The following is a 24,838-nucleotide window of genomic DNA, read 5'->3' as shown; positions in this document are numbered from 1 at the left end:
TAGTCGATTCAGGCGCAGCTGGGAACTTTATGGACAGGGCATTTGCACGCCATCAAGGCATTTCATTGGTTCCCCTATCCATTCCACTCCCCATCAGAGCACTTGATAGTCGACCATTAGGGTCCGGGTTGGTTAAGGAGGTTACTGTACCAGTCACCATGATTACACAGGAGACGCATGTTGAGCATATCACTTTTTTGATTATTGAGTCTCCTGCTTACCCTGTAGTCTTAGGTATTGCGTGGTTAGCCCTTCACAACCCCAATTTTTCATGGCCCAGAGGGTTCTTACGGGGTAGTGAGTGTCCGGGTAGGTATCTAGGTGTTTCCGTTGGTGCGACCACGGTGGAAAGTCCAGACGGTACCCCCACCGTGTGCATTCCCCCCGAAAACCATGATCTGGCGCTTGCGTTTTTCAAGACGCAATTGACTAAATTACCACCTCATCAGGAGGGGGATTGCACGATAAACCTTCGGGTAGATGTTGTAACTCCCAGGAATCATGTGTATCCCCTGTCGCAGGCTGAAACGGAGGCTATGGAAACATACGTCACCGAGTCCCTGCGCCAGGGGTATAAACGTCCCTCCACTTCACCTGCTTCCTCGAGTTTCTTCTTTGCGAAGAAGAAAGATGGCGGTTTACGCCCGTGCATTGATAATCGACCACTGAATAAGGTGACGGTACGATTTAGTTATCCTCTTCCCCTCATTCCTTCAGTGATTGAGTCAATGCATGGGGCCCGTTTTTTCACGAAATTAGACCTCAGGAGTGCCTACAACCTGGTGCGTATTCGGGAAGGGGATGAGTGGAAAACAGCATTCAGCACAACCTCGAGGCATTATGAATACCTGGTGATGCCCTAAGAGAAGTGTGAGTTTTTCCAGCAGTCAATCTCCTTCCTCGGATACCGCATTACTACCACAGGTGTGGAGATGGAGGGAGATCGCATTTCAGCCGTGTGTAATTGGCCGACTCCAACCACGGTGAAGGAGGTGCAGCGCTTCCTTGGCTTTGCCAACTACTATCGGAGGTTTATTCGGGGCTTTGGCAAGGTTGCAGCTCCCATTAACTCCTTGTTGAAGGGTGGGCCGTCCCGGCTCCGCTGGTCTGCTGAGGCTGATTTGGCCTTCAGTAGATTGCGTGGTCTGTTCACCTCAGCCCCGGTACTGGCTCACCCCGATTCATCACTACCGTTCGTAGTGGAGGTGGATGCGTCCGAGGTAGGGATAGGCGCTGTCTTATCCCAGCACTCGGGTTTGATTTCACACTCTCATAAATTCCGGGTACGAAGAACGTGAAGGCAGACGCACTGTCTCGGCTGTATGACACAGAGGAGAGGCCCAGAGACAACACCCCCATACTCCCGGCCTCATGCATTGTGGCGCTGGTAGTATGGGCGATGGACGCATATATAGTGCAGGCATTACGCACAGATCCATCTCCACTGCAGTGTCCAGCTGGGCTGCAGTACGTGCCTGCGCTTATCCGTGATCGTATGATCTACTGGGCACACACGGCACCCTCCTCTGGTCATCCAGGTATCGGTCGTACAATGCGCTGCCTGACCGAGAAGTACTGGTGGCCTTCCTTGGCTAAGGACGTGAGGGTGTATGTTTCCTCCTGCTCATTGTGCAACCAGAGTAAGGCACCTAGGCACCTCCCAGCGGGTAAGCTACAACCTTTACCAGTTCCACAACGACCATGGTCTCAACTTAGTATTGATTTTCTTACTGATCTTCCCCTCTCCCAAGGTAACACCACTATCCTGGTTGTTGTGGATCTCTTTTCGAAGTCCTGCCACCTCCTTCGTCTGCCCTGTCTTCCCACGGCCCTACAAACTGCGGAGGCTCTGTTTACGGAGGCTCTGTTTACTCACGTCTTCTGGCACTACGGGGTACCAGAGGATATAGTATCCGACCGAGGTCCCCAGTTCACGTCTAGAATCTGTAAGGCGTTCATGGAACGTCTGGGGGTCTCAGTCAGCCTGACCTCTGGATTTCACCCCGAGAGTAATGGGCCGGTGGAAAGGGTGAATCAAGATGTGGGTAGGTACCTGCGGACCTACTATCAGGACCGACCGGGGGAGTGGTCGTGTTCCTGCCATGGGCAGAATACGCTCAGAACTCTCTCCGCCACTCCTCCACTAACCTAACACCCTTCCAATGTGTTTTGGGTTACCAACCGCTCCTGGCACCGTGGCACCAGAGCCAGACCGAGGCTCCTGCGGTGGATGACTGGTTTCGGTGCGCGGAGGAGACTTGGGACGCTGCCCACATTCGCCTCCAGCGCGCCGTGCATCGTCAGAAGGCGAACGCTGACCGCCACCGCAGGGAGGCCCCGGTTTTCGTACCGGGGGATCAGGTCTGGCTCTCGACCCGGAATATACCCCTCTGTCTGCCCTGCTGGAAGCTGAGCCCGCGGTTTGTGGGGCCGTTTAAAGTCCTGAGGAGGATAAACGAGGTTACATACAGGTTGTTACTCCCCCCTGATTACCGTATTAACCCCTCGTTTCATGTGTCCCTCTTCAGGCCAGTTGTAGCTGGTCCGCTCCAGGAGTCTGAGGTACGGGAGGTTCCTCCACCTCCTCTGGACATCGAGGGGGCCCCGGCGTAATCGGTCCATTCCATACTGGATTCGAGGCATCGGGTGGGGGGCCTTCAATATCTTGTAAAGTGGGAGGGGTACGGTCCGGAGGAACGGTGTTGGGTCCCAAGGAGGGACATCCTCGAACCCTCCCTGTTGAGGGATTTCCACCGTCGCCATCCGACTCGCCCTGCTCCGCGTCCTCCTGGCCGTCCCCGAGGCCGGGGTCGGCGCACTGCTGGAGCCGCGCGTCAAGGAGGGGGTACTGTCACGACTTCCGCCGAGGCTGCCTCCCCTCCTTGTTCGGGCAGGTTTCGGCGTTCGTCGTCACTGGCTTACTAGCTACTGCCGATCCCATTCTCATCAATCCACTTGTCATGTCTTGTCTTGTCAATCACACACACCTGGTGCTCATTCCCCTAATTAGTATGTGTATAAGTGTTCCCTCTGATCCCCTTGTCTTTGTGAGTGATTGTATTTGTGAGAGCGAGTAGCTCGGTTGAGCTACTCTTCCATTTGTTATTGCCAAGGTGGAATTTTTTGAAACAAGTAATTTTTTTCATTTCACTTCACCAATTTGGTCTATTTTGTGTATGTCCATTACATGAAATCCAAATAAAAATCAATTTAAATTACAGTTTGTAATGCAACAAAATAGGAAAAACGCCAAGGGGGATGAATACTTTTGCAAGGCACTGTACGTCATATCCCAGCGATAATGCCTTGCATTAAGCCTGGGCAGGGTTGGGCGGATTACTTGAAAAATGTAATCCGTTACTGATTACAGTTACATGAAAAATAAAGTAATCAGGAATGTAATGGATTACTCAAAATGATTAATGTAATCCGATTGCATTTTATTACTTTTGGATTACTGTCACTTCTAACACCAGACATTTTAAAACATTTAAAAACATTAATCTAATTCAGCATTTTTTCATTTAGAAACATGAGTATTTCCAAATTGGGGACTAGTGTGCTATCTATTCTATGTGTAAGAGCATAGTCACATGGCTCCATACTAAAATGTTCAGTTGGTGGCACTGTCACGGTTCAGACAGACGACCAGAGGACCACAATTGCGTCACACCAGAAAGTTTATTAAACTTAAGGGAAAAGGGAAGTAGGGAGTGAATGAAGGCTCCAGGGGTAACAGGGATCCCGTCCAATGTGCTGGGTCTGTGCCCCCCCCAGTGGCAGCGATGCGTCCTATGAAGCCGGTGGTGGGTGGTCCAGAAGTCCTGGGGGGGGGAGACACAGACACAACAGGGCGGAATGAAACAAGGCAGCAGTACAGTTCAAGGGAAATCCAAAATACGTAGTAGCAAGGCAGAAGGCTGGTCAGAGTTACCGGGATTGAAGAGTAGTCAGGAGTCGTAATGGCAGAAGCAGGTCTGGATCTCCTGAGGCAGAAGAGTATCCAAAAAACAGGCAGGTCCGGGGTCACAAAACCAGGGTGAGCCAGAAGCGCGAGCAAACAGGTTCCGGGTGTGAGCTTTGCAGACGATCTGACACCGGAGAGCTGAAAGACAGGGCCTTAAATACTGGGAGAGGTAGTGGGTAATGCAGCGCAGCTGGCAGAGTAATTAGAGCAGAGCAGAGCAGGGACAGGTGGAGCTAGTTAGGCTGAGTAGAGAGAGTGGTGAGCAGAGTGGAAGAAAATTAAGGTGGTAACCCGGTGGAGTGAGAGGCCCATGACAGAACCCCCCCCCCAAGGGACGGCCCCAGAAGTCCCAAGAGCAACACCACGCCGGGCGGTAGGAGGGGAGCCGGAGGAGGGCTAGAACTCCTCCGAACGGTCCGAGTGAACGTCCTCATCCTCGGAGGAAGCCGGAGGGCCGTGGTCGGGAGATGGGACAGGTCCCGAGACAGGATCAGGCACAGGACAGGAAGCCGAGCGGGCAGGACGGTTAGGGACCCCTCTGGGGCGGCCCCTACGGATTGCAGGTTGATCAGGATGCCGTTGGTGGAAAGCGGTGATGAGAGTCCTATCCACAATCCGACTAGCTGGCACCCAGGTCCTTTCCTCAGGTCCATAGCCCTCCCAGTCAATGAGGTACTGGAGACCCCTACCCCTCCGTCTGGACCGAAGCAGGCGGCGGACGGTGTAAACCAGACCACCATCGACGAGCCGTGGAGGAGGAGGACCAGGCGCAGCAGGGACCAGCGGACTCTCATGGATGGGCTTAATCTTAGACACATGGAAAGTGGGGTGCACCCTCAGGGAATTAGGCAGTTGGAGCCGGACAGCAGTTGGGCTAATCACTCTTATGATAGGGAATGGGCCAATGAACCGAGGTGCCAGCTTCTGCGACTCCACCCTGAGTGGCAGGTTCTTCGATGACAACCACACCCTTTGACCAACATGGTAGGTGGGAGCAGGAATTCTCCGACGGTTGGCCCCGGTAGTGTAGCTGGCAACGGATCTGAGGAGTGTGGCTCGGGCTTGTGACCAGGTGCGGCGACATCGACGGGCAAAAGCAAGTGCAGATGGGCAAGTAACCTCCTCTTCCTGGCTGGCAAATAGAGGAGGCTGGTATCCATAAACACATTGGAAAGGGGACATACCGATGGCAGAGCAGGTCAGAGAATTGTGTGCGTACTCCACCCATGTCAATTGCTGCGACCAGGAGTGGGGGTTGCGTGAAGTCATGCATCGCAGTGCCTTCTCGAGCTCCTGATTAGCCCGCTCTGACTGCCCATTGGATTGGGGATGGAATCCGGAAGTCAGACTGACTGTGGCTCCCAGCAGGTGACAGAACTCCTTCCAAAAAGCGGAGGAGAATTGTGGACCACGGTCAGAAACTACATCCTTTGGCAGTCCGTGGATCCGGAAGACGTGTTCCAGGACCACCTGGGCGGTCTCCTTGGCGGTTGGGAGCTTGGGGAGGGGAATGAAGTGTGCCATCTTGCTGAAACGGTCAACGATGGTGAGAATGACGGTCATGCCACTTGAAGGGGGCAGCCCCGTGACAAAGTCAAGGGCGATGTGAGACCAGGGACGTCTGGGCACAGGCAGGGGCTGCAGCAATCCGGCTGGGGGCTGGCAGGACGACTTGTGTTGGTTGCAGATGGGGCAGGCTTGGACGAATTCCCGTACATCCTTCCTCAGAGAGGGCCACCAGAACCTCTGGGCGAGCAGGTTGTAAGTGCGGGTGGAGCCAGGGTGACAAGCTAGGCGGGAGTCATGTCCCCACTGAACGACCTGGGACCTCAGGTCTTCGGGGACAAAAAGGCGGTCAGCTGGGCAAGTGCTGGGACCTGGCTGGTTACGGAGAGCCTCCAGCACCTGTTCCTCAACAGCCCAGGTCAGAGCTGCAACGATGCAGGGACTTGGCAGAATCGACACAGGGTCCTTGGAGGGGGTGTCATCCTTCTGGAATTGACGGGAGAGGGCGTCTGGCTTGGTGTTGCGTGATCCAGGCCGGTATGACAGAGTGAAATTAAACCTGGTGAAGAACAGGGCCCAGCGGGACTGCCTGGAGTTCAACCGTTTGGCCGTGCGGATGTACTCCAAGTTCTTATGATCGGTCCAAACGAGAAATGGAATGGTGGACCCCTCCAGCCAGTGACGCCACTCCTCCAAGGCAAGCTTCACAGCCAGCAGCTCACGGTTCCCTATGTCGTAATTGCACTCAGAGGGGGACAACCGACGTGAGAAAAAGGCACAGGGATGGAGCTTCCTATCCTCCGCAGCCCACTGAGAAATCACAGCACCAACTCCCACATCCGAGGCGTCCACCTCCACAATGAATTGCCGGTCCACATCAGGCATCTGGAGGATGGGAGCGGAGGTGAACCTCACCTTGAGGGTACTGAAGGCTTTGTCGGCTGCTGGGGTCCAGGTGAAGGGTTGCTTGGTGCTGGTTAGAGCAGTGAGAGGGGCAGCAACGGTACTGTAGTTCCGGATAAACTTCCTATAGAAGTTAGCAAACCCCAGAAACTGTTGCAGCTTCTTTCTGTTCTCCGGAACTGGCCATGAAGTGACTGCTGATACTTTGGCAGGATCCATTTGGATACTTCCCTCTGCCACTATGTACCCCAGGAAGGCCACTGTCTTGACGTGAAACTCACATTTCTCTGCCTTGGCGTAGAGGGAATTCTCCAGAAGACGATGAAGGACTTGCTGGACATGGCGGGTGTGTTCAGACAGGTTTCTGGAGTAGATTAAGATGTCATCCAGGTAAACGAAGACAAACTTGTTTAACATGTCCCGCAGTACATCATTCACTAGAGCCTGGAACACAGCAGGAGCATTGGTGAGGCCAAAAGGCATAACCAGATACTCGTAGTGGCCTGTTGGTGTATTGAATGCGGTTTTCCATTCATCTCCCTCCCGGATCCGCACTAGGTGGTAAGCGTTTCTGAGATCCAACTTGGTAAAAACAGTGGCTCCCTGGAGCAACTCAAAAGCAGAGGTGAGCAGAGGCAGAGGGTAACGGTTTTTCACTGTGATGTCGTTGAGTCCCCTGTAGTCGATGCAGGGGCGAAGAGATCCGTCCTTCTTCCCCACAAAGAAGAAGCCAGCACCAGCAGGAGATGAAGATGAACGGATTAATCCTGCGGACAGAGAGCCATTGATGTAGTCCTCCATGGACTTTCTTTCAGGAGCAGACAACGAATAAAGACGACCCTTTGGAGGAGCTGTTCCAGGGAGGAGGTCGATGGCACAGTCGTACGGTCGGTGAGGGGGCAGAGATGTGGCTCTTGCTTTGTTAAACACCTCTCTGAGACCATGGTAGCATTCTGGGACATTGGAGAGGTCAGGAGCGGAGTTAGTAGGTACTGGCCGAGGGGGTAGTGCGGCAGCAAGCAGGCAGGTTCGGTGGCAGTCCTCTCCCCACTCCCTGATCACCCCGGTCACCCAGTCGAGCTGAGGGTTGTGCCGGCGGAGCCATGGGTAACCCAGGATGAGGGGTTGGCCTGGAGAGGGGAGCAGGTGAAACTGGATAGTTTCTTGATGGTTTCCGGACAGACCCATCGAGACCGGGGCCGTGACATGAGTGACCGATCCGAGTAAGTGTCCGTCCAGTGCCCGGGCAGGAATAGGAGGTGTCAAACGGAGGTTCTCCAGTCCCAGTTGGCGTGCCAGCTTGATGTCCATTATGTTGGCTTCGGCGCCAGAATCCACCAGAGCAGCCAGGGTGTGAGTTGAGTCAGAGAGGCGGAGGTGAACTTGCAGCAGGGGTTTGCGGTCGGAGGACTGGATGGTCATTGAACTCAACCGGACTCCCCCTATGCCCGGTGAGCTTCGGCCCTTTAAAGGGCAGGTTACCACACGATGTCCATCACCTCCACAATAGAGGCAGAGGTTTGAGGTGAAGCGGCGCTGGCGCTCTGCAGGAGTGAGAGAGGCTCGCCCAATCTCCATAGGCTCAGACTGATCAAGCTGACCTGGGTGAGTGGCAGTAGATGACAGGAGCCCAGTCGGATCTCTCCGAATGCCGGTAGTAGGTGGACCTTGGCGCCCCCTCTCACGACGACGGGTCTGTATCCTTCTGTCGATCCTGACAGTCAGTGCGATGGCTTCATCAAGAGTGGAAGGCAGTTCATGGGAGACCAACTCGTCCTTGATATAGTCAGCCAAACTATGGAAGAACGCGTCCACCAACGATGGTGTGTTCCAAGAACTTCGTCTAGCCAGGGTTCGGAAGTCGATGGAATGGTCTGCGACTGTACGTCTGCCTTGTCGAATACTGAACAGTTCACGAGACGCCTCTGCGGTGGGTGAATCCAGGTCAAACACCTTCAGCATCTCCTCAGCAAACAGGTCGAAGGTTGCACATGCGGGGGTTTGACGTTCGAACTCTGCTGTTCCCCAGAGTCGAGCTCGGCCCGTCAGGTGAGTGATGGCATACCCAACTTTAGCCCCCTCCGTGGCGAAGGTCCTTGGCTGCAAGGAGAACTGAAGTCGGCAGCTAGTCAGGAATGGCCGGACCTGGGTTGAATCGCCGTTGAACCGCTCGGGGTTTCCAATCTTGGGTTCCGGAGCAGCGGCTGCAATGACCGGGGCAGGTAACTCGGGGGCAGGGCTGGTGGGCAGACTGGCTGGGGTAAGGTTGGTGAGGAGTTGAATGATCATGGCGAGTTGTTGTTGCTGCTGCTGGAACTGCTGCTCATGCTCATCGGTTTCCATGTCGGGGAAAGTGTGCGCTGAGTCCATAATGGTCAGATCGTACTGTCACGGTTCAGACAGACGACCAGAGGACCACAATTGCGTCACACCAGAAAGTTTATTAAACTTAAGGGAAAAGGGAAGTAGGGAGTGAATGAAGGCTCCAGGGGTAACAGGGATCCCGTCCAATGTGCTGGGTCTGTGCCCCCCCCAGTGGCAGCGATGCGTCCTATGAAGCCGGTGGTGGGTGGTCCAGAAGTCCTGGGGGGGGGAGACACAGACACAACAGGGCGGAATGAAACAAGGCAGCAGTACAGTTCAAGGGAAATCCAAAATACGTAGTAGCAAGGCAGAAGGCTGGTCAGAGTTACCGGGATTGAAGAGTAGTCAGGAGTCGTAATGGCAGAAGCAGGTCTGGATCTCCTGAGGCAGAAGAGTATCCAAAAAACAGGCAGGTCCGGGGTCACAAAACCAGGGTGAGCCAGAAGCGCGAGCAAACAGGTTCCGGGTGTGAGCTTTGCAGACGATCTGACACCGGAGAGCTGAAAGACAGGGCCTTAAATACTGGGAGAGGTAGTGGGTAATGCAGCGCAGCTGGCAGAGTAATTAGAGCAGAGCAGAGCAGGGACAGGTGGAGCTAGTTAGGCTGAGTAGAGAGAGTGGTGAGCAGAGTGGAAGAAAATTAAGGTGGTAACCCGGTGGAGTGAGAGGCCCATGACAGGCACCAGCTAATGATTTGGTTGCACCACATTTACAGTGGGGTCACACAATATATAAAAAATGTGTAGCCTCAGCGTCTTAGAAAGTAATTCAAAGTATTTAATTAACAAGTGCACTAGACTACTAAAATGTTATGATTCAAGAACCAGTGATTGTCATGTATGTGGGGTTTGACAACTAGGCAATTGTTATTATTTTACTATAAAAATATTTTTCCAGAATTTTCTGATGTTTTTGTTCAATAGAGATTCATTTGTCTACATATTCTTTGGCACTAATATCACATAGGCTAATTCATTTGGGGCTAATTCACCACCTGAGGAAGTGGTTAGCTAGATCGCTAACTAAATATAGGCTATAACTGATAGTTAGCCGTCTTATTGATATCTAACAGTAAGTGTAATGTATAGGCCTATGCACCCACTTTGAATGGCCTATGCACCCACCTATTTAATATTGCCCTTTGTTCAATAATTGATACAATACAGACCAGAAATCTGTGACCCTTATCTCTTGAACAGCAACAATAGTGGTTGCTTTCAATACTTTGTTTTTCCCGAAACTGCACTGCTTCAAAGCAGCAAGCAGGAACTCTGCAGTCCAGAGGACTGTCTGATTGACCAGTGGGCCAGGTGTAAATGTTTTGGAAGCCTTACCTTCAACAGAAGCCATCCATCCTTGATGGGTGATCAGCAGAACAATAACATCTCTGAGAGCATGTTAGAAATCTTGATGGCGTGCTAAATGACAGCAATGATGACAGAGTTTTATCAAATGTTCCTATTGATATTAGATTAAGTAATCCCGAATGTAATCAGCTGTTTTTAAGAATGTAGCATTCTTACAATGTTCATTCTTGTAATCAGATTACATAATCCCTGTTACATGTAATCCGTTACTACCCAACCCTTTGCCTAGGAAGAAAACACTTCAATTTGCTCAACTTGCCATAGAGCTCGCCAGTTTGTAGTCCTAAAAGCCGAAAATGAGTTGTCTCTGGTTCGTTCAGCCATTCAAATGGGGAAAATGAATGGGGAAAGAATAGGGTTTTGGGATAAACGCAGAAAATAAGGTCTGAGGTTAACACAGGTTTAGGAGATCTTATACGTTTTGTTCTATGAGATAATATCAGTCAGTTAACATGACATTTATGAATTATGATTCCTTTGTGCTTTATGTGATTTTTTAAATTACATAAATGCTTCAAAGTTCACAAAAAGTGCCGTTAGCTGATGAAGATTATCTCATAGAACAAAACATAAAATCTCCTAAACCTGTTTTTACCACAGACCTTATTTTTGTTTATCCAAAAACCCTACAAAAACTCCATTCATTTTCCCATAGGCTTTGTCCAACGAACCATTGAGGAGTTAGTGCCTACATAAATACACCATTACTATTGCTCTCTATTGGCTTAACCATTGGCTTAACTTACCCCAAGGCAAATATTTGGACTATATTAGCCCACACAGGTACAACGATACACGTTCATGCTAGGTTTAGGACCTCAAATTGAAGCTTATAGAGACCCCAAATGATGCATAGAACAATTTGAATTATCTACTTTGGTTTAGATACAAGGATCATGAAACCTCTAACACAATAAATTAATTTGACTTGGTGAAAATCTTTTTTTTTAACCTAACTTGCTTACCACTTTTTCCATGTGGGTTCTTCCTTTACAGGCTCCATGAAATGATGACCTCTTCCAAAATATTTGGTCAAATTATGAATTTTGTGTATGGTTTTCTAGAGACAAGTGTGGCTCAATTTTCCTATTTTCACTTAGTGGCTTTCTGTTTGAACTCTGACCTCTGTACAGGGAATCTGGAACAGCATACATGCCCCTTACAGTCCCAGACACCATCACCACCTGGGAGACAGAGGCATTCTGCCTGGTCCCTGGTGGCTTCGGTCTGGCTCCTCCGGTGGAGATCACTGTCTTCCAGCCCTTCTTCCTAGAGTTCACCCTGCCCTACTCCATCATCCGTGGAGAGCACTTTGAGCTGAAGGCCACTGTGTTCAACTACAGTTTATCTAGTCAGTCAACTACCTGTCCAAGTGCATCATGGTACGGCACTGCATCATGATCGTTTCTTGAGTTGTTTCTTAAGTTGTTTAAAATCTTGTGTTTTGTTTTGTTGCAGTTTATCTAGTCAGTGTTTATTTTTTTTAAAATGTAGATCCAGGGTATCATTCTTGGGTTTTCCATGTTTTGTTTAAATTGTTCCTATTTGGCAGGTTTCTGTGACTCCGGCTCACTCCTTAGACTACACTCTCACACCCTTGAATGATGTCCAGTACTCATCATGCTTGTGTGCCAATGGACAAAAGACCTTCAGTTGGACAATGGCACCATCTGTCCTGGGTAAGTCATCAGTCTTCATTCAACCGTTCAAACAGCTGAATGGATGTCAACCTGAGTTGTGTACTCTGTCACCGTATTGGATGTTGTGTAACCTGTGCTGCACTCTGTCTGTCAATGTGTGTGTAGGGGTTGTGAATGTGTCCATTAGTGCAGAGGCTGTCCAGTCCCACGCTGTGTGTGACAATGAAATTGTGAATGTACCAGAGAGAGGACGCATCGACACAGTCACACAGAGCCTGCTGGTGAAGGTATGTAGTCTACTGCTGTGGTGAAACTTACTGCTGTACAGATACCATCTAGTGTAACTGCCTTTGACTGAAAATAATCTCCTCTCCTCTCAGGCGGAGGGAACAGAGAAGACCGACACCTACAACTGGTTGCTATGTCCAACTGGTCAGTAATGCATGAACTTTGAATGTTCAATGTAGTGAACTGAATTTTATTAATGTGATGACTGTTATTTATTGAATCAACTAACTATGTTTAATTGTCACTCGATTAAATTAATCATGTAACAATTAACTCATTAGGATTTGGGGCACCACGGAAGAAGTTGTTTATAGAGTTACCATCTCCCGAATGTAACTCTAAAATATACATATGTTTTATATCGATAACAGTCACTTATTAATCATTACCTCATATCAGTGTCATTCTGAACGTCGCATAATCCTTGGATCCGCAAGAACCCCAACCTTACTTATGAGTCAGCAATACACAAATTTGCTTAATTATTTATTTACTAGCTAACTAAATAATAACACAGAGTACATACATACTTAATACATGAGAAAAGGTCCCTAGCGGACAAACAACAGCATGACTGCTTGGTTATCAAAGGAAAGGGGGTAGATAAAGAAGGCGGGAGAGAGGGACAAAGAGAGTCAAACTTATCGTATAACATTTAGAAACTACGCTCCACATTAATCCGAATACTTAGCACCCTAACCACCGCACATTCTGAGAAAAATTAATGAATGTATTTACGTGTCTGTCTTTGTTTGTCGTCTCTCTGTAGAAACCAATCACTCCTATGGGGAAGGTGTTGATGAGAGCCACAGATCCACGCTTTCTGATCTAAATGTACATTTTGTTACCAAGGCTTTTTATCCTTGGGTCAAAAGGGGGCGTTCCATCACGCCAACACAATGTCTGTGCTCCCTTGGGGCGTGGTTACTGACTGGGCAAAAGTTTATATGAAAAACAATTATCGCATTAGAAGACTAAAATCACATTCCTATCTTCACCAAAATACTCTCATCTTTAATCATATATTTTATACAACATTTGGGTGTAAACTTGATAGATAGAATGTGTAAATTTTCCGAGTTACAGTTATTTATTGATACCATCCTTAATGACATCACAAAATAATAAACAATATGACATCATTGTTCTTTAGGACCCCACTGACCATTCTTAACATTCGGATGATCGAAATAATGTTCCATTGTTAGCTGATCTGAGGCCTTTGGATCCTCAGCCAGGAGAGTCATGACATCACTTTGGTTGAACTGATCATCTCCATTCATCTTATCATCTGTGTCCATAGGAGAAGCTCTGACAGAGGATGTGGAACTGCAACTCCCCAAGAATGTGGTGGATGGATCTGATCGAATGTCCCTCTCAGTCCTGGGTAAAATAAACCATTGTATTGTTTAGAGAGGCGTAGTGAATTTAGATAGGCATAGTGGTGGGAAAAGCAACCCTTCTCCAGTGATAACGCTGCTGTTTGCTATAGAGGACAGTCTTACGGAAGTCCCATGTTTCTCTGTAGGGGAAATCCTGGGTCGGGCCCTCAAGAACCTGGATGGACTGTTGCAGATGCCATATGGGTGTGGAGAGCAGAATATGGCCCTCCTAGCCCCCAATATCTACATCCTGGAGTACCTGAGGAACACAGAGCAGCTCACTCCAGCAATTCGAGACAAGGCTACCAAGTTCCTCACTAGTGGTAAGAGAGTCCCACAAAATATGGATCGTATTGATTAGACACCAAACGGAAGAAAACAGGGCTGGATTTGTCCAATAAGAGCCCCTTTGTTTGTTTTCCATTGAATAATTAAAAAAAAAGTTTCACCACAGTGTGCCCTAATGACTACGACCCTGCTATCATGTAAATTATAGCGCTCCAGCATAGATGACATCACAGTGTCTTATCAACAGAGCATCACTGACCCAACACATGTAGGGACTTCCAGATGTTTCCCCACTGAAATCATTTGATCAGAGAATATTGAGGCTGCATCCCAAATGGCACCCCAAGGGTTGGGGAGTAACTGATTACAGTTTTGGACAGGCAACTAGTAACTGTAACGGATTACCTTTAGAAAGTAATCTACCCAACCCTGCCTATTCCCTAAATAGCGCACTCATTTTTTCCTGGCAAAAGTTGTGTACTTTATAGGGAATAGGGTGCCATTTGGGGCACACGGTCAGTGACTATAAAAAACACATGGTCTCTTTGTTGTTCACTCTAAGAACACGCCGACAGGTTACCAAAGGCAGCTGAACTACAAGCATTTTGATGGTGCATACAGCACATTTGGACAAGGCTCGGGCAACACTTGGTGAGTATTGTGTTTTTCACCTACTGGTAAACACATTATAACTGTGTCTGTTTCAATTAAGTATTGACCAATCAAATGGCATTGTCTCTGACAGAGACCATGGATGTGACATAAGTTAAAATAAGCTGTCATTGCATGTAATGTCAAGCTCTAAGTCATGTTTATGACAACCTTATGTGGGTATTATGACGGGACATTCAAATCAAGTTCTCTTTCCTCAGGCTGACTGCTTTTGTCTTGAGATCCTTTGGCAAAGCACAGTCTTTCATCTATATTGACCCGGCAAAAATTGAGCAAGCCAAGACTTGGTTAGAACGTCGACAAGGCAAACATGGCTGTTTCATCAGATTGGGGAAACTCTTTAATAACAGAATGAAGGTATTTATATTGATAATAAACTGATTAGAAGATGTAGTTGTATGTCTCGTCAGACCAGCCATAAAATAGTGAATGATGATTTCAACAGAATTGTATCAGGCTAAATACAGTTTATACACGTTTTAGTATTTTGACATTGTTTTGTAGGGTGGGGTGACAGATGAAGTCACACTGACGGCCTACATCACTGCTTCAATGCTGGAGCTCAACATGTCAGTGTCGGTAAGTAGCATCTCCACATAACCATTGTTTCTCACTACAACAATGTCCATTACAGGCAACTGAATTAGCCTCCTATATGAAGACTGTTGTGTACCTCTTACATCAACTGTCATCTACAATGTAATGAGTTGTGTATTGTGTATTTAAAATTCACAGTTAAATAATGTTTTTCTCTCAAAGTAGCCTATGCAATAAGTATAAGAATATGTTACCATAAGCAGATCTAAATGGTATTGTGCTGTTAAAACTGAGTAGGCTTAGTTACTACTGTAAACTGAAAAACTAGAAGTGCTTCAGCATGAATGTCTGTAGCCTAGTCCCAGATCTGTTTGTATTGTCATGCAAGTATCTTTCCAAGATGGCGTAGCAGTGCGGACGTGTTTTTTTCTGTGTCCTAGTGTAAATAGCCCGTTTTTTGTCTATTTTGTATATATCTCTCAATTTTACTTTTCATTCTTTAACTAAATATACTTTCCTGCAACCCGCCTCACCCAACGTGGAAAGGATTCTATTATTTCTTTATATCTTTTATCAAGAACCTTAAGCTCAAACTAGTCTAGCTGCAACCGAATGGCTACATGCTATTAGCCACCGCTAGCGTCTTCACCATCGTCCGTGGCCTGCACTACCCACCAGCCAGCTCTAGCTCTAGCCTGGACAATTCGTCGGCCAGTCTGCACAGCGTGCTATCGACCCAGAGCATATCGGACTTTCTGCCGGAATCACTGGACCCTAGCGGTGGATCATCGAAACCAGCTAGCTGCAACCTGTTGTTGGCTAATTACCATTGCCCCTTAGCAAGCACCAGTTAGCCTTGAGCTAGCCTCGAGCCAGGCCCATCTCCCGGCTATCTACCTCTCTGTCAACCGGATGGGACCTCCTAGTGTTGACACTGAGCCCCGCCGATCCAACACGACTGGTTTGCCGACGAAATCGTCTGATGTGGTTTCAACAGGCTTCCTGTTACGATGTCGACCACGAAGATCCATCTGCTAGCCCCGGCCCGCTAGCACACGCAAACTACAACTGTGCTTCCTGCTCGCTGTGCTGAAGCACCAATTTGAACTGCTCTCGGACTCACATATTGCTGTTCACTGGACCTTATGATCACTCAGCTGCACAGCTGATGCCTGCTGGACTGTTCCTTTACACGGTACCCTGTCCTGTTAATTCTGTTTAGCCTCAGTCTCAGCCCAAAATGTATCGCCATTACCAGTTGTTGTCTTAGCTCTCTCTAATAACACCTGTGATTGCTTTATGCCTCTCTCCCATGTCAATATGCCTTGCCTATTGCTGTTTGGGTTAGTTCTTATTATACAATTTCACTGTAGAACCCCAAATCCCTCTCAAACTGCCTCAAATAGTTCCTTTGTTCCACCCCCCATACACGCCGAGACCGGCTCAATCGGTGCCTCCAGTGATGCTATCTCTTTCATTGTTACGCAACGCTTAGGTTTACCTCAACTGTACTCATATCCTTCCAAATCCTTTTCTGTACATAATGCCCTGAATCTTTTCTACAACGCCCGGAAATCTGCCCCCTTTATTCTCTGTACCCAACGCACTAGAAGACCAGTTCTTAAAGCCTTTAGTCGTATCCTTATTCTACTCCTCCTCTGTTCTTCTGGTGATGTAGAGGTTAACCCAGGCCCTTCAGCCCCCAGTATCACTCCTACTCACCAGGAGCTATCATTTGTTGACTTCTGTAACCGTAAAAGCCTTGGTTTTCTGCACGTAAATATCAGAAGCCTCCTTCCTAAGTTTGAGTTATTCACTGCGTTAGCACACTCCGCCAACCTTTGATGTTCTAGCAGTGTCTGAATCCTGGCTTAGGAAGGCCACCAATAATTCTGAAATGTCCATCCCTAACTATAACATTTTCTGTCTAGATAGAACTGCCAAAGGGGGTGGAGTTGCAATCTACTGTAGAGAGCCTGCAGAGCTCTATCATACTATCCAGGTCTGTGCCCAAACAGTTTGAGGTTCTACTTCTAAAAATCCACCTTTCCAGAAATAGGTCTCTCACTGTTGCCGCTTGCTACAGACCCCCCTCAGCCCCCAGCTGTGCCCTGGACACCATATGTGAATTGATTGCCCGCCATTTATCCTCAGAGTTCGTACTGCTTGGTGACCTAAATTGGGATATGCTTAACACCCCGGCCATCCTACAATCCAAACTAGATGCCCTCAATCTCACACAAATTATCAACAAACCTACCAGGTACAACCCTAAATCCGTAAACATGGGTACCCTCATAGATATCACCCTGACTAGCTTACCCTCTAAATACACCTCCGCTGTCTTCAACCAGGATCTCAGCGATCACTGCCTTATTGCCTGCGTCCGTAACGGGTCCGCGGTCAAACGACCACCCCTCATCACGGTCAAACGCTCCCTAAAACACTTCAGCGAGCAGGCCTTCCTAATTGACCTGGCCCAGGTATCCTGGATGGATATAGATCTCATTCCGTCAGTAGAGGATGCCTGGTTGTTCTTTAAAAGTAATTTCCTCTCGATCTTAAATAAACATGCCCCATTCAAAAAATACAGAACTAAGAACAGATATAGCCCCTGGTTCTCCTCAGACTTGACTGCCCTTGACCAGCACAAAAACATCCTGTGGCGTAATGCATTAGCATCAAATAGCCCCCGCGATATGCAACTTTTCAGGGAAGTTAGGAACCAATATACACAAGCAGTTAGGAAAGCAAAGGCTAACTTTTTCAAACAGAAATTTGCATCCTGTAGCACTAACTCCAAAAAGTTTTGGGACACTGTAAAGTCCATGGAGAATAAGAGCACTTCCTCCCAGCTGCCCACTGCACTGAGGCTAGGAAACACTATCACCACCGATAATCGAGAATTTCAACAAGCATTTTGCTACAGCTGGCCATGCTTTCCACCTGGCTACCACTACCCCGGCCACCAGCTCTACACCCTCCGCTGCAACTTGCCCATGCTCCCCCGCTTCTCCTTCACACAAATTCACACAGCTGATGTTCTGAAAGAGCTGCAAAATCTGGACCCCTACAAATCATCTGGGCTAGACAATCTGGACCCTTTCTTTCTAAAACTAGCCGCCGAAATTGTCGCAACCCCTATTACTAGCCTGTTCAACCTCTCTTTCGTAACGTCTTTGATCCCCAGAGATTGGAAAGCTGCCGCGGTCATCCCCCTCTTCAAAGGGGGTGACACTCTAGATCCAAACTGTTACAGACCTATATCCATCCTGCCCTGCCTTTCGAAAGTTTTTGAAAGCCAAGTTAACAAACAGATCACCGACCATTTCGAATCCCACCGTACCTTCTCCGCTATGCAATCCGGTTTCCGAGCTGGTCATGGGTGCACTTCAGCCATGCTCAAGGTCCTAAATGATATTATAACCGCGATCGATAATAGACAGTACTGTGCAGCCGTCTTCATCGACCTGGCCAATTTCTCAAATGACTGCCTCGCCTGTGTCACACCCTGGCTCTGGGACTCATTATGTTGAGCCAGGGTGTGTTCATTCTATGTTTTCTGTTTCTATGTTGGTAGTTCTGTTGTGTTTATTTCTAGGTTGGTCTGTGTGACTCCCAATCAGAGGCAACGAGTGTCAGCTGTTTGCTGGTTGTCTCTGATTGGGAGCCATATTTAACTGTCTGTGTTTCACTTTGGGTTTGTGGGTTTTTGTTCCGTGTTCGGTCAGTGTTATCGTTGGACGTCACGAGTCGTTTCTTGTTTTGTATATTTAACTTTAACTAATTAAAGTCATGTTTGTTTCACACGCTGCGCCTTGGTCTCCCTCATTAGACGATCGTGACAGAAAAACCCACCATGCAACGACCAAGCAGCGTGTCCAGGGGCAGCCCTTGGGGTGGACATGGGAGGAAGCGCCGGGAAAGGCCCTGGCGAAAGAGGAGCAGCGTGTCCAGGAGCAGGCAGCCTGGACATGGGATGAGATATTGGACGGTAAAGGGTCCTGGACTTGGGGGGAAATCCTGGCCGGGATGGATCGCCGGCCATGGAGTGAGACAGTGGAGAGGCGCCGTAGAGAGGAGCTACGGCGTGATCAGGGTCGTCGTCGGACGGTGGTGAGGCAACCCCAGAAAATTTTTAGGGGGGGGCACACGGCATGGACGACGGGGCTGACGGAGGAGAAAAGGGGGCGGATCCAGAAGGCCACCAGGCCAGGGGTACACCGCCCTGTACGTCCTGTGCGGATGCCTCACACAGAGTGTGTGAGGGTAGGCATTCAGCCAGGACGGGTGGTGGCCGCTCTTCACTCCAGGCCTCCTATCCGTCTCCACAGCCCGGTTCGGCCTGTCCCTGCTCCACGCACCAAGCCTACGGTGTGCGTCGCCAGCCCGGTCCGGCCTGTCCCTGCTCCACGCACCAAGCCTACGGTGTGCGTCGCCAGCCCAGTCCGGCCTGTCACTGCTCCACGCACCAAGCCTACGGTGTGCGTCGCCAGCCCAGTCCGGCCTGTCCCTGCTCCACGCACCAAGCCTACGGTGTGCGTCGCCAGCCCAGTCCGGCCTGTTCCTGCTCCACGCACCAAGCCTACGGTGTGCGTCGCCAGCCCAGTCCGGCCTGTCCCTGCTCCACGCACCAAGCCTACGGTGTGCGTCGCCAGCCCAGTCCGGCCTGTCCCTGCTCCACGCACCAAGCCTACGGTGTGCGTCGCCAGCCCAGTCCGGCCTGTCCCTGCTCCACGCACCAAGCCTACGGTGTGCGTCGACAGCCCAGCCCGGCCTGTCCCTGCTCCACGCACCAAGCCTACGGTGTGCGTCGACAGCCCAGCCCGGCCTGTCCCTGCTCCACGCACCAAGCCTACGGTGTGCGTCGCCAGCCCGGTCCGGCCTGTTCCTGCCACCCGTACCAAGTTTACGTTGCGCGTCGCCAGCCCGACCCGGCCTGTTCCTGCCACTCGCACCAAACCTACGGTGCGCGTCGCCAGCCCGACCTGGCCTGTTCCTGCCACTCGCACCAAACCTACGGTGCGCGTCGCCAGCCCGGTCCGGCCTGTTCCTGCCACTCGCACCAAACCTACGGTGCGCGTCGCCAGCCCGACCCGGCCTGTTCCTGCCACTCGCACCAAACCTACGGTGCGCGTCGCCAGCCCGGTCCGGCCTGTTCCTGCCACTCGCACTAAGCCAGGGGTGCGAGAAGTCAGCCTGGTAAGGCCCATTCCTCCTCCACGCACCAAGCCAGGGGTGCGAGTCGTCAGCCTGGTAAGGCCCATTCCTCCTCCACGCACCAAGCCAGGGGTGCGCGTCGTCAGCCTGGTAAGGCCCGTTCCTCCTCCACGCACCAAGCCAGGGGTGCGAGTCGACAGCCTGGAAAGGACCGCTCCTGTTAAGTCCAGTCCTGCTCCAGCCGGCAGGGCCAGACTGGACCAGGGGCGCATTGGGGGGTGTATTGAAGGGTGGTGGTCAAGGCCGGAGCCAGAACCACCGCCGAGGAGGTATGCCCGCCCAGCCCTCCCCTGGTTTGTTTAGTTGAGGCGCGGTCGCAGTCCGCGCCTTTAGGGGGGGTACTGTCACACCCTGGCTCTGGGACTCATTATGTTGAGCCAGGGTGTGTTCATTCTATGTTTTCTGTTTCTATGTTGGTAGTTCTGTTGTGTTTATTTCTAGGTTGGTCTGTGTGACTCCCAATCAGAGGCAACGAGTGTCAGCTGTTTGCTGGTTGTCTCTGATTGGGAGCCATATTTAACTGTCTGTGTTTCACTTTGGGTTTGTGGGTTTTTGTTCCGTGTTCGGTCAGTGTTATCGTTGGACGTCACGAGTCGTTTCTTGTTTTGTATATTTAACTTTAACTAATTAAAGTCATGTTTGTTTCACACGCTGCGCCTTGGTCTACTCCTTACCCAGACGGTCGTGACAGCCTGGTTCACCAATTACTTCTCAGATAGAGTTCAATGTGTCAAATCGGAGGGCCTGTTGTCTGGACCTATGACAGTCTCTATGGGGGTGCCACAGGGTTCAATTCTTGGGCCGACTCTTTTCTCTGTGTATATCAATGATGTCGCTCTTGCTGCTGGTGACTCTCAGATCCACCTCTACGCAGACGACACCATTTTGTATACATCTGGCCCTTCATTGGACACTGTGTTAACAAACCTCCAAAAGAGCTTCAATGCCATACAACACTCCTTCAGTAGCCTCCAACTGCTCTTAAACACTAGTAAAACTAAATGCATGCTCTTCAATCGAACGCTGCTGGCACCCGCCCACCCGACTAGAATCACTACTCTCGACGGGTCTGACCTAGAGGATGTGGACAACTACAAATACCTAGGTGTCTGGTTAGACTGTAAACTCTCCTTTCAGACTCACATTAAGAATCTCCAATCCAAAGTTAAATCTAGAATCGGTTTCCTATTTTGCAAAAAAACCTCCTTCACTCATGCTGCCAAACATGCCCTCGTAAAACTGACTATCCTACCGATCCTTGACTTCGGCGATGTCATTTACAAAATAGCCTCCAACACTCTACTCAGCAAATTGGATGTAGTCTATCACAGTGCCATCCATTTTGTCTCCAAAGCCCCATATACTACCCACCACTGTGACCTGTACGCTCTTGTTGGCTGGTCCTCACTACATATTCGTCGCCAAACCCACTGGCTCCAGGCCATCTATAAATCACTGCTAGGCAAATCCCCGCCTTATCTTAGCTCATTGGTCACCATAGCAACACCCACCCATAGTATGAGCTCCAGCAGGTATATCTCACTGGTCATCCCCAAAGCCAACACCTCCTTTGGCCGCCATTCATTCCAGTTCTCTGCTGCCAATGACTGGAACAAATTGCAAAAATCTCTGAAGCTGGAGACTCTTATCTCCCTCACTAACTTTAAGCATCAGTTGTCAGAGCACCTTACCGATCACTGCACCTGTACACAGCCCATCTGAAATTAGCCCACCCAACTACCTCATCCCCATATTGTTATTTATTTTGCTCATTTGCACCCCAGTATCTCTATTTGCACATCATCTCTTGCACATCTATCATTCCAGTGTTAATACTAATTGTAATTATTTTGCACTATGGCCTATTTATTGCCTTACCTCCATAACTTGCTACATTTGCACACACTGTATATATATTTTCTGTTGTATTTTTGACTTTATGTTTTGTTTTACCCCATATGTAACTCTGTGTTGTTGTTTTTATCGCACTGCTTTGCTTTATCTTGGCCAGGTCGCAGTTGTAAATGAGAACTTGTTCTCAACTGTCTTGCCTGGTTAAATAAAGGTAAAAAAAAAAAAAACATGTCTCTTAACGTGTTGCTCTGTTATTCTGTGCTCCAGGATCCTGTTGTGTATGGCAGCTTGTCTTGCCTGAGGAACTCCACCAGTGATTTGTCCAACACCTACACTACTGCTCTAATGGCCTACACCTTTACCCTGGCAGGGGACATGGAGACCCGGGCACAGCTTCTGCAGCACCTGGACACGATCGCATTACAAGAGGGTGAGACATATCCTGGTCCAAGATCTGTTTGTGCTATCATGACTTAATAGAGTTAGTCAATGGAGTAATCCCAATAGTGCAAACCCTCCACCCGCCTGGCTCTCCAAATATGCTCAATCAAACACCCAAAGCATTTTATAGAACACAAATACAATTTGAACTCAGTTTTTGTCAAATAATTCATTGTGGGGGTCAGAGAAGAACTGTGTATCCTGTATAGTGATGAATAAGCTAGCCCTATTTTCTCTCTCTGTGTGTTTGTGTGTGTTTGTGTCTGTGTGTGTGTGCGCGCGCGCTCCTCGTCCCTCAGGGGGTCTCCTGCACTGGACTCAGACCTCCTCAGAGACCTCAGCCTCCCTGGCAGTGGAGATCAGCTCCTACGTTCTGCTGGCTTCCCTCAGTGCCTCCCCTCTGTCTACCACTGACCTGGGCTACGCCTCCCGCATCGTCAGGTGGCTGGTGAGGCAGCAGAACGCCTACGGAGGCTTCTCCTCCACACAGGTATACTTCCAAAACACCTCTGGTCCGAAATGGCACCCTGTGCTGTGCACTAGTAATGAGGCATTATTACCTTGACTTTTACCAGATCACAGGCATGTGTGTGCTTCTTGTCATGTCAAGCCTGATGAGTCTAACTTCCACTGAAATGGAGCCTAGAAATCATAATGGATGGAAATGGGAAATAGTCACTCTATGAACTGACCAATGTAAAAATCGACCCTTTCTGTAAAATGTGATAGTTTCATTATTTTTGAACAGATTTGTCTGTGTTCTATTGGTGTTTAGGACACAGTGGTGGCCCTCCAGGCCCTAGCTCTCTACTCCGCCAGGGTGTTCAGTAGAGAGGGCACCAGCACAGTGACAGTACAGTCTCCCAGTGGGGGACAGCACCTTTTCGAAGTTAACCAAAACAACAAGCTTCTCTACCAGGAGAGGGCGCTGCAGGACACAGAAGGGAAGTACAGTGTGGAAGTGAAGGGCAGTGCTTGTGCCTCAGTGCAGGTCAGTGAATACACATCTCTCCTCCCAATCCTATGTTGCCAAAATACGGTTTAATCTATCACTAAAGCTACAGTCTGGGAATGTTTTTTCTGCAAAACAGCAGCCCTGTGCCACTTGATTTGGTATACAACTGAGGCAGTGGAGGCTGCTGAGGGGAGGACGGCACATAATAATGGGTGGAACAGAGCAAATGGAATAGCATCAAACACATGGACACCATGTGTTTGATGTATTTGCTACCATTCCACTAATTCCGCTCCAGCCATTACCACGAGCCTGTCCTCCCCAATTAAGGTGCCACCAACCTCCTGTGAGCTGAGGGATGGGGCTGGGGAAATGTAACTCCTCAAGAACCATTGTTAAATTATTCAAGACTCAATGGTTACAATTGAAGAATTGAAGTAACCATCATACAGATATCCAGAGCCCAGACTGTTGATTGAAGAAGCCTCTCCTGACTTTTTCTATTTTTCTTTCCCAGGTGGCGCTCCACTACAACATCCCTACTCCTACTGACAGCACAACGCTCAGCATCAAGGTGAAGCCAGAAGTCGACTGCAACAGCAACTCTTTGAGACCCAGAGTCACGCTAAAACTTCAATCTCAGTAAGAATGAATGGCCATTTGCATTCACAAAAGCATTCTTTGAATAGATTTATCAATAACACTCCAAAGTGTTATTATGGAGCATGTCTTCCAGAATGGACTTGACCCAAATTACTTGGTTTCCTATTGGAAAGGTTGGTGGCACCTTAATTGGCGAGAACGGGCTCGTGGTAATGGCTGGAGCGGAATAGGTGGAATTGTATCAAATACATCAAACACATGGTTTCCAGCTGTTTGATGCAATTCCATTCCAGCCATTATTATGAGCCGTCCTCCCCTCAGCAGCCTCCACTGGTTTCTACCTAGGCTTTGATCAGTAACAGTTTGAAAACATATCAGGCAACCTGGTCTTTTTATGGTTAAAATAATCAAATTAGTTTAATTAGTTTGTTTATTGTTTATCAAAATCAATCTTTGATATCACAGGCATCTCTTTGCTTTCACAGATATCATGGAAAGGAGCTGACCACCAATATGATTATAGTGGATTTGAAAATGCTGTCTGGTTTTGACCCAGACCCAGAGTCTTTGGGGAGGGTGAGTTTTTTTAAAAACATACGTTTATGGTGTTACCTGTGACCTTTTTCCATGTAGCTCTTGCCTCTCATCTGTGAACCTTTCTGATACTGACCTTTTTTGTCTATAGAATAACTATCTTCAAAGTAATGACTCGGGACGTCGGTTGTAAGATGAAAGCTTATTTTTTGTAATAATACTGGTTCACGTTACATTTTGCCACGTTAGATTCTAAAAAACAATAAAAGAAAGTTGCTAGGATAATCACTTGTCACTTGTACATAACTGGCGCGTTC

General features: G+C 48.9%; 1 pseudogene across 1 annotated transcript in view; it reads left to right on the top strand.

The window, feature by feature from the left end:
• Positions 1 to 24,838, top strand: part of LOC311105479 (alpha-2-macroglobulin-like) — a 43,868-nt pseudogene that overhangs the window by 17,947 nt on the left and 1,083 nt on the right. The window contains exons 10-23 of the transcript in view: positions 11,241 to 11,489; positions 11,660 to 11,786; positions 11,913 to 12,034; positions 12,128 to 12,179; positions 13,339 to 13,422; positions 13,564 to 13,740; positions 14,281 to 14,356; positions 14,578 to 14,734; positions 14,882 to 14,956; positions 22,256 to 22,418; positions 22,729 to 22,919; positions 23,205 to 23,420; positions 23,902 to 24,026; positions 24,473 to 24,563. The product of the transcript in view is annotated as an alpha-2-macroglobulin-like (transcript). The remainder of the gene's footprint in view (positions 1 to 11,240; positions 11,490 to 11,659; positions 11,787 to 11,912; positions 12,035 to 12,127; positions 12,180 to 13,338; positions 13,423 to 13,563; positions 13,741 to 14,280; positions 14,357 to 14,577; positions 14,735 to 14,881; positions 14,957 to 22,255; positions 22,419 to 22,728; positions 22,920 to 23,204; positions 23,421 to 23,901; positions 24,027 to 24,472; positions 24,564 to 24,838) is intronic.

This window comes from Coregonus lavaretus (assembly GCF_964263955.1).
Source record: "Coregonus lavaretus genome assembly, chromosome: 30".
Lineage (NCBI taxonomy): Eukaryota > Metazoa > Chordata > Actinopteri > Salmoniformes > Salmonidae > Coregonus > Coregonus lavaretus.
Note: the sequence above shows the minus strand (reverse complement) of the source record. Positions and strands in the feature narration are given on the sequence as shown.